A 10,767-nucleotide genomic window follows, 5' to 3' on the forward strand; every position below is an offset into this window, starting at 1 on the left:
GTTAACCAATGCTTATTTTAAAAATAAATCTCACCCTCTAACTATGATTAGCTGAATTTCTTGAAATGTTAAGAAAATATGGAATACAATAAGAAATGTGGTTCATAGGGAAGCAGAAAGATTAACAGTGAAATATACGTTATTTTTGGTATTACAATGTTATGGACATGACAAATAAAAGCATCATTCAAAAGAATAAAATGGGTTAAAAGTAAGCCTCCATCTATGATCCTTTCATCACTCTGTTGTAATCAAGTTCTCATTGCTGGCAGAAACACCTGACTAAGAGCAGCTTGTTGGAGAAAAAGGATTTATTTTGGCTTACAGACTCAAGGGGAAGCTTCACAATAGAGGGTGGACATCACCTCATAGGCAACATCAAATGGACAATAGGAACAGAAGAGTATGCCAAACACTAGCAAGGGAAAGCTGTCTATAACACTCATAAAACCTCCCTCAACAATACACTGCCTCCAGGATGCTTCAATAGTCAAATTGCTATCAGCAGGGGACCTAAGCATTCAGAACACATAAGTTTTGGGGGTCACCTTAATCAAACCACCACATTCCACTCCTGACCCCCATAAACTGATAGCCATACATGATGTAAAATAAAATGCATTCAGTCCAACTTTTAAGTGTTCCCATAGTTTATATCAATTCCAATGATGTTCAAACGACGCCATAGTCCAAGGTCTTTTAACTGAGACATAATACCCCCCCCAAAAAAAAATCCCATAATGGCAGAGAATAAACATTCACAGTGCAAAAGACTGGATGGGGCATAGCAAAGAAATATTCAACCAATAAAAGATTTAAACAGGGCAAACATCAAACTATGTAGTTCCAAGACCAACAACTCTAACCAGTGACAAGTCTCCAAGTTTGATAATTCTAACCAGTGACAAGTCTCTGGAGTTCCAACTCCACCTCTCAAGCTACTCACAGTGCCAAAAAACATCATCTGGTGCCAGCAGCTCTCCTTGGCAGACATTTCATAGTCCTGGAATCTCCATTGGGTCTCCACCACAACCCATGTTCATCCCCATGCCTCCACTGGGCTTCACACAGGAAATTCAACAAGGTTGCTTTACACTGCCCAAAATTCAATGACCCTGTCTTTTCTGCATTTGTTATATTCCATATTACCAGGTGGGCTAAGAACTTGTTAATCCAGGGAGGACTAAAGCATACTTTGAAGAACATGACACTCCTTTAGCATTCAGGCCACTTCAATAAACTCGGCATTCCTCCTGCTGTCCCAATGAAGGCCAGCTGGTCCAGTCTCAAAGGTTGCACTGAACAGGCAGCAGTTTCAGCCCAAAAATTTCATTTTTTCTGTGCCATATGTGACCTCTGCTTATACCAGACCATTTCTATGCAATGCAACCCTGGACAAGTTCTCAGTACATGGACAGAATAGCAAGTCTCTCACACAAACTGCTTCTAGCCCAGTGCATCTGGTGTTGGCCAAGTCCAAGCAAAGTTCTTTCTCACCATCAAAGGCCAAACCTTACAGTCCATAGTTCTTACTGCATTCAGGTCTTTCAGAGACCAGAATAGTCCATCAAAATGTACTTAACAGCACTTCAAGGCATCTCGTAGGCCAAGATTTCAAATCCTTACACATTCCTCTCAAAACTCAGCTCCAAAAAGCCTAAAGCCACACAGTCAGGTGTTTAGCAGAAATGATCTCACTTCTCAGTACCAATTTTACTGTTGAATTCAGGTTTGTATTGCTGGCAGAAAACACTCAACCAAGAGCAGCTTGTGGGATATAAGGCTTTATTTTGGCAAACAGACTTGAGGGGAAGCTCCATGATGGTAGGGGAAAAGGATGCCATGAGCAGAGAGTGGACATCACCTCTTTTCCAACATCAGATGGACAACATCAATAGAAGAGTGTGCCAAACATTGGCAAGGGAAAGCTTGCTATAACACCCATAAGACTACTCCCAATAATACATTGCCTCCAGGAGGCTTCTATTGTCAAATTCCTACCAGCCTGGTACCTGAGTATTCAAAACACATAAGTTTATGGGGGACACCTGAATCAAACAACCACACACCCCTATTCTCAGTGCTCCTCTTTCCCATCCTCCTTAAGTAGCAAAAATCCATTGTAACATTTGGGGATTAAGATTTGTCTCTTCTCAGAATTCCTACAGTGAACATCAAAAGGCTTATTTTTTGCTCTTCCTCTACTTTTTGACATGTCATTTTTGTTTCTAATTTGAATACACTTAACTCCTGCATAAAATTAAATTCAGATTGTGCATTAACTTGCTTTTATTCCTTACAAGTTTTCCTTCCGAGTTGATAGTAGTACTCTGATAAGCACTTGTTTGCATGTATAGCTTTATTAAATTAATATATACTCGTAGAATCATTCAGATATTATTATGATGATGATGATTACTATTCATAATATATAATTTGTTTCCTCTGAGAAAATATTTAAGCTTTAAACAAGTAACTTTGATAAGACATAATAGTGTAATATTGAATACATACTTTTCATTATGAGGAAATAAAAATGCTTATTAAAACTGTGAAGTTTTCCTCCAAGAACTTTCCAAACATCATTTCTAAAAAGATAATGTAAGGGCATTCTTATAATAGCATTAAAACTTGTGTAAGCTTAAACTAGAGTAAGCTTTTGATATGAAAATAATTGCATTTTACTGTTTATAGCTACATATTCATTGTCAGTATATTGTTTTTAGCTGCAAGCTATGACCTATTTTCATTTATGTTTTATTGGTTTTTAAAATTCTATAGAGAAACATTGACTTTTAAAAAATAACATGAAAGATTTTTATGTTAATCATACTAGAAAATTTTTGAGTTTTAATGAATATAAATTTAATGTAGTAACTCTAAGGCAGGAATATGCTTGGTATATTCAATAATAGCAAGAAGGCCAGATGGTTGGATGGTTGGAGTAAAGTAAGTTGGGAGAGGATGAGTATAGAAAGTACCAAAAGATAAGCAGGGAGCAAGACAGAGGACTGGAAAGGTTTTTTTGTTTTTTGGGGGGGGTTGGGTTTTTTTGTAGAGGTTTTTGGATTTTATGTTATGTGCAATGGGAGCCATGAGAAGAGTTGATTGAGTATGGAGACATAATCATGAGCACATTTTAAAAGACTCACTCTGGGCTGGCTGGAGAGATTGTCTAGTGGTTAAGGCATTTATCTGCAAAGCCAAAGGATCCCAGTTCGATTAGCCAGGACCCATGTAAGCCAGATGCACAAGAGGGTGCATGCATCTGGAGTTTGTTTGCAGTGGCTAGAGGCCCTGGTGTGCCCATTCTCTCTCTCTCTCTTTCTCTCTCTCTCAAATAAATAAAATGTAAAAAAGAGAAAAACTTTAAAAAAAAGACTCACTCGGAGCACTATATTGTAAGGACTAAAGAATGAACAAAGTGGTCTAGAGCGATGGTTTAGCAGTTAAGGCACTTGCCTGTGAAGCTTTAAGGACCCAGGTTCAATTCCCCAGTACCCACCTAAGCCACATGCACAAAGTGGCACATCCACCTGGAGTTCATTTGCAGAGGCTAGAGGCTCTGGCATGCCCATTGTCTCCCTGCCTCCCTTCTCTCAAATAAATAAAATATCTTTTAAAAAGAACAAATAAGGGCTAGGACATATCTCAGCAGTTAAAGACACTTGCTAGAAAAGCCTAATATCCTGGGTTGATTCCCTAATACCCATGTAAAGCCAGCTGCCCAAAGTGGCATATATGTTTGGAGCTTTTTGCAGCAACAGGCTCTGGTATGCCCATTCTCTCTGTCTGTTTCTCTCTCTCTCCCTCTCTCTCTCTCTCTCTAACTCTCAAATAAAAATATTTAGAAAACAATCAAGACTAGCATCAGGGTTTCTTGAGGTTTCTTGAGGAAGGTAGCTCTGTGCTGATCATCAGATGAGGAAGATTCTGGAGCTATGTGTATCTATAGGTATAACTTGCTCAGTAGAGCCTGCTGTTAATATTGTATCTGATTTACTGTATGATTTCTCTCTAAATATATGTGCTAACATAGATGTATCCTTCTTTGCATCATTTTAAGACAATTTTAATTAACATATGTCATAACCCTTACTTCTAGTTGCTTCCTTGAATGTTTACATATTTTCTAAGACACTCATCTTGAGAAGCAGAATAAACCAGAGGATGATTACTGCCTTTAGGAAACTTAACATTAATAAGCTACAATCCCACTTATTGTACAACTAATATAAAAAGGATGGGAGGTGGCTGTCAGGATAAAAATGTCTCTAAAGTATATATTGGTGAAAGAGAGTCAACTCTCGACAATATCTGGTTCTCTTTTCATGGACTCACCAGAGGATGGTACTAACCCATCCATCACCAGGTCTGGTCAGTGAGTTGGGAAATCAGTAATGCAGTTGTCCTAGAGAATTATTCAGACAAACAGAAGACTTGCACAAGAAAATAAAGTTGTTTTTCTCCTAAACTACTGAGATTCTGAATATTTACCTTGTGCCAAGCTGTCATTATACATTCAGGGGGAAATGACTAGTAGACATTTGAATATATGATAAACAGTGAGGATTCAGTTATATCTAGAATATATGGGAATTATGAACATATGACTGATATTTAGAGCCATGAACCAATCTACTGGTGAGTGAAGATATAGCTAAATGAATCATAGGCAATTGTGGATGGATAGATGGGTGATAGATAGGCTAGCTCTCAGTCATATGCCACAGATAACTGATCCAAAAAATGCAACTGAGCTAAACCACTCAAAGTCTTTTATAGGTTTTCTGTTTCAAACTAAAACTAAAGAAAAGCCATTCTCTGTATTAATCATTTTTCATCACTGTGGGAGTGATACCTGACATAAACAATTTTCAGCAGGAAGAATTTTTGTTTGCTTGTGGTGCCAGAGGTGTCAGTCCATCATCATGGGGATGATGAGGTAGACCAAAGTGATTCATGAAGTGACAAAACAAGAAACAGAGCAGAGAATGACAGCACTTAAGTCTGTCTTTCTCCTTTTTCTGCTTTTATTTAGTCAGGATCCCACCCATATCCAGTTGGGTCTTGACCCTTCAGATCCTATCAGATAAATTAATTACAAATGTTTTCTCTCACTCTGTGGGCTTATTTTTCTCATTTGTTTGGTAGTATGTTTTGAAATGAAATGGGTTTGGTAGAAGTGTGGCCCAGTGGCCCAGTACTTTCTTAGCACTGCTTAAGGCCCTGGGTTCAATACTTAACAATCATTATTTTTTTTAAATTTTTATTAGCATTTTCCATGATTATAAAAAAAATCCCATGTTAATTCCCTCCCTCCCCCCTCCACACTTTCTCCTTTGAAATTCCATTCTCCATCATATTACCACCCCATCACAATCATTGTACTTATATATATACAATATCAACCTATTAAGTACCCTCCTCCCTTCCTTTCCTTCCCTTTATGTCTCCTTTTTAACTTACTGGCCTCTGCTACTAAGTATTTTCATTCTCACACAGAAGCCAAGTCATCTGTAGCTAGGAACCACATATAAGAGAGAACATGTGGTGCTTGGCTTTCTGGGCCTGGGTTACCTCACTTAGTATAATCCTTTCCAGGTCCATCCATTTTTCTGCAAACTTAATAAATTCATTTCTCTTTACTGCTGAGTAGAACTCCATTGTATAAATGTGCCACATCTTCATTATCCCCTCATCAGTTGAGGGACATCTAGGTTGGTTCCATTTCCCAGCTATTATAAATAAACATGGTTGAGCACGTACTTCTAAGGAAATGAGATGATTCCTTCGGATATATGCCTAGGAGTGCTAAAGCTGGGTCATATGGTAGATCAATCTTTAGCTGTTTTAGGAACCTCCACACTGTTTTCCACAATGGCTGGACCAGATTGCATTCCCACCAGCAGTATAGAAGGGTTCCTCTTTTTCCACATCCCCGCCAACATTTATGATCATTTGTTTTCATGATGGTGGCCAATCTGACAGGAGTGAAATGGAATCTCAATGTAGTTTTAATCTGCATTTCCCTGATGACTAGTGACGTAGAACATTTTTTTAGATGCTTATATGCCATTCGTATTTTTCTTCCTTGAGAATGCTCTATTTAGCTCCATAGCCCATTTTTTGATTGGCTTGTTTGATTCCTTATTATTTAACTTTTTGAGTTCTTTATATATCCTAGATATTAATCCTCTATCAGACATATAGCTGGCGAAGATTTTTTCCCATTCTGTAGGTTGCCTCTTTGCTTTTTTCACTGTGTCCTTTGCAGTGTAGAATCTTTGTAATTTCATGAGGTCCCAAGTGATTAATCTGTGGTTTTATTGCCTGAGCAATTGGGGTTGTATTCAGAAAGTCTTTGCCAAAACCAATATGTTGGAGGGTTTCCCCTACGTTTTCCTCTAGCAGTTTCAGAGTTTCAGGTCTGATGTTAAGGTCTTTAATCCATTTGGATTTAATTCTTGTGCATGGTGAGAGAGAAGAATCTATTTTCATCCTACTGCAGATATATATGCAGGTTTCCCAACACCATTTATTGAAGAGGCTGTCTTTTCTCCAATGAGTATTTTTGACATTTTAATCGAATATCAGGTGGCTATAGCTACTTGGGCTTACATCTGGGTCCTCTATTCTGTTCCACTGATCTACATGTCTGTTTTTGTGTCAGTTCCATGCTGTTTTTGTTACTATGGCTCTATAGTATAGGATAAAATCAGGTATGGTGATATCACCAGCCTTATTTTTGTTGCTCAGTATTATTTTAGGTATTTGAGGGTTTTTGTGATTCCAAATGAATTTTTGCATTGTTTTTTCTATTTCCATGAAGAATGCCTTTAGAATTTTGATGGGTATTGCATTAAATGTGTAGATTGCTTTTGGTAAGATTGCCATTTTCACAATATTGATTCTTCCAATCCAAGAACAAGGGATGTTTTTCTATTTCCTAGTGTCTTCTGGAATTTCTTGCCTGAGTGTTTTATAGTTTTCATTGTAGAGATCCTTTATTTCCTTGGTTAGGTTTATTCCAAGGTACTTGATTTTATTTGATGCAATTGTGAATGGAAGTGATTCTCTGATTTCATCCTCTGTATGTTCGTTGTTAGCATATATGAAGGCTACTGATTTCTGTGTATTTATTTTGTATCCTCCTACATGGCTGTAGGTTTTGATCAGCTCTAACAGTTTTCTAGTAGAGTCTTTAGGTTCCTTTATGTATAGAATCATGTCATCTGCAAATAATGATAACTTGATCTCTTCCTTTCCAATTTGTATCCCTTTCATGTGTGTCTCTTGCCTTACTGTTATGGCTAAGACTTCCAAAACTATCTTAAATAAAAGTGGGGACAGTGGACACCCTTGTCTTGTTCCTGATTTTAGTGGAAAAGCTTCCAGTTTTTCCCCATTTAGTAATATGTTGGCTGTAGGCTTCTCATAAATAGCTTTTATTATATTGAGATATGTTCCTTCTATTCCCAGTCTCTGTAGGACTTTTATCATGAAGGGATGTTGGATTTTGTCAAATTCTTTCTCTGCGTCCAATGAGATGATCATGTGATTTTTGTCCTTCAACCCATTTATATAATGTATTACATTTATGGATTTGCATATATTTAACCATCCCTGTATCTCTGGCATAGATCCTACCTGGTCAGGGTGAATGATCTTTTTGATATACTCTTGTATTCTGTTTGCCAGTATTTTGGTGAGAATTTTTGCATCTATGTTCATGAGGGAGATTGCTCTGTAATTTTCTTTTCTTTCTTTCTTTCTTTCTTTCTTTTTTTTTTTTTTTTTGTTCTATCTTTGCCTGGTTTTGGTATCAAGGTGATGCTGGCCTCATAGAAGGAGTTTGGTAGAATTCCTTCTTTTTCTATTTCCTGGAAAAGCTTAAGAAGCAATGGTGTTAGCTCTACCTTGAAGGTCTGGTAAAATTCAGCAGTGAATCCATCCGGGCCTGGGCTTTTTTAGTTGCGAGATTATTAATAACTGTTTGGATCTCCATGTTTGTTATAGGTCAATTTAAGTGATTAATCTCATTTTGATTTGATTTAGGTAGGTCATATAGATCAAGGAAATCATCCGTTTCTTTCAGATTTTCATACTTTGTGGAGTATATGCTTTTATGGTATGTCCCTATGATTTTTTTTAATTTCTCTGGAATCTGTTGTGATGTTACCTTTTTCATCTCTGATTGTATTAATTTGTGTCTCTACTCTTTCTTTTTTTGGTCAGATTTTCTAAGGGTTTATCAATCTTGTTTATCCTTTCAAAGAACCAACTCTATGCTTCATTAATTCTTTGGATTGTTTTTTTGTTTGTTTGTTTTTATTTCATTATTTCTGCCCTAATATTATTATTTCTTCCCGCCTACTGATTTTTGGCTTGCCTTGTTCTTCTTTTTCCAAGGCTTTAAGGTAAAGCATTAGGTCGTTTATTGTGACCTTTCTAATTTCTTAATATAGGCACTTAAGGCTATAAATTTACCTCTTATAACTGCCTTCATTGTGTCCCAGAGATTTTGATGTGCTGTGTTCTCATTATCGTTCGACTCTATAAATTTTTTTTAAATTTATTTATTTGAGAGCGAAAGACACAGAGAGAAAGACAGATAGAGGGAGAGAGACGGAATGGGCATGCCAGGGCTTCCAGCCTCTGCAAACGAACTCCAGATGCGTGCGCCTCCTTGTGCATCTGGCTAACGTGGGACCTGGGGAACCAAGCCTTGAACCAGGGTCCTTAGGCTTCACAGGCGAGCGCATAACCGCTAAGCTATCTCTCCATCCCTCTATAAATTTTTTGATTTCCTTCTTGATTTCTTCATTGACCCATTCATCATTTAGTAGTGTATTGTTTAGTTTCCATGATTTTGTGTATGCTCTATAGCCTTTCTTGCTACTAATTTGTAGTTTAACTCCATTGTGGTCAGATAGAATGCAAGGAATTATTTCAATTTTCCTGAATTTGATAAGACTTACTTTGTGTCCTAATATATGGTCTATTTTAGAGAATGTTCCATGCGTTGCTGTAAAGAATGTATATTCTGCAGCCTTTGGATGAAATATCCTGTATATATCTGTTAGGTCCATTCCGTCTATGACTTCATTTAATCCAGATGCCTCTTTGTTTATTTTTTCCTGGGATCACCTGTCAATTGATGAGAGTGGGGTGTTAAAGTCACCCACCACCACTGTGTTTGGTGTTATCTGTGACCTAATTTTTAATAGTGTTTGTTTGATGAATTTGGGAGCCCCCATGTTAGGTGCATATATGTTTAGGATTGTAATGTCCTCCTGTTGGAGTGTGCCCTTAATCAATATAAAGTGACCTTCCTTATCTTTCTTGACTAACATTGGACTAAAGTCTACCTTGTCAGATATTAGGATAGCAACCCATGCTTGTTTTCTAGCCCCATTTGCTTGAAACACCTTCTTCAAACCTTTCACCCTAAGATAATGTCTATCCTTTGTAGAAAGATGAGTTTATTGGAGATAACAAATTGTAGGACACTGCTTTTTAACCCAGTCTGCAAACCTATGTCTTTTCATTGGGGCATTGAGGCCATTGATATTGAGAGATATTATTGAAAGGTGTGTATTTATGTTTGCCATTTTTGTTGTTGTTGTTTGTGGTTCCAGTTCTACTGTGCTCTCTTGTGTTAACTAGTATTTGAGTATTGCTTGTTTTTTCTAGGTTCCTTATATGTGTGCTTTTCCTTTTCCTCAGCATGGAGGATTCTATCAAGTATTTTCTGTAGAGCTGGTTTTGTCTTCAAATACTCCTTTAACCTGCTTTTGTCATGGAATGTCCTTATTTCTCCATCTATTTGAATGGATAACTTTGAGGGATAAAGTAACCTTGGTTAACAGTTGTTATCTTTCAGAACTTGGAATATATCACTCCAAGCCCTTCTGGCTTTTAAAGTTTGTGTTGAATAATCTGCTGTAATCCTGATGGACTTGCCTTTGTAGGTAACTTGATTTTCCTCTCCAACTGCTTTCAATATTTTTTCTTTGGTGTGTGTGTTTGGAAGTTTGAATATAATATGGAAGGGAGAGGTTCTTTCCAGGTTTTGTCTGGCTGGGGTTCTAAAGGCTTCCTGTATCTGCATTGGCACCTCTTTCCCAATTTGGGGGAAATTTTCTTCTATGATTTTGTTGAAGATGCCTACTATGCCTTTGGAGTGGAATTCTTCTCCTTTACTATGCCCTGAATTCTTATATTTGATCTTTCATAGTATCCCCAATATCTTGAAATTTCCACTCACACTTTTCTATAAGTTTGTCTTTCTCTTTGTTGGACTGTATGAGATCTTCCACCTGGTCTTCTAGCTTAGATATTCTGTCCTCTCCGTCATCTATTCTACTGGTGAGATTTTCTACAGAGTTTTTTTTTTTTATTATTATTTCATTAACTGTGTTCTTCATTGCTAGTAATTCTGACTGGTTTTTCTTTATTATATCTATTTCCTTATTTATGTCTTGCATTGCCTTCTTTATTTCATGAAATTGGTGTCCTGTATCTTCGTTGATCCTTTGGTTTCCTCTTTGAGTTCCTCTTTGACTCCTTTGATTTGTTCTCTGACTTCTTTGAACATATTTACAATCATTCTTTTGAAATCTTTCTCAGGCATTTCCTCTAACTTGTCCTCACTGGAGGTCATTTCTGATGCATTAATACTTTTAGGGGAATTTATATTGTCTTGCTTTTTAGTGTTTCTTGTGTTATAATGTATATATTTTTGTATCTTGGATTAAGTTAATG

Source organism: Jaculus jaculus, chromosome 7 (genome assembly GCF_020740685.1).
Source record: "Jaculus jaculus isolate mJacJac1 chromosome 7, mJacJac1.mat.Y.cur, whole genome shotgun sequence".
Taxonomy (NCBI): domain Eukaryota; kingdom Metazoa; phylum Chordata; class Mammalia; order Rodentia; family Dipodidae; genus Jaculus; species Jaculus jaculus.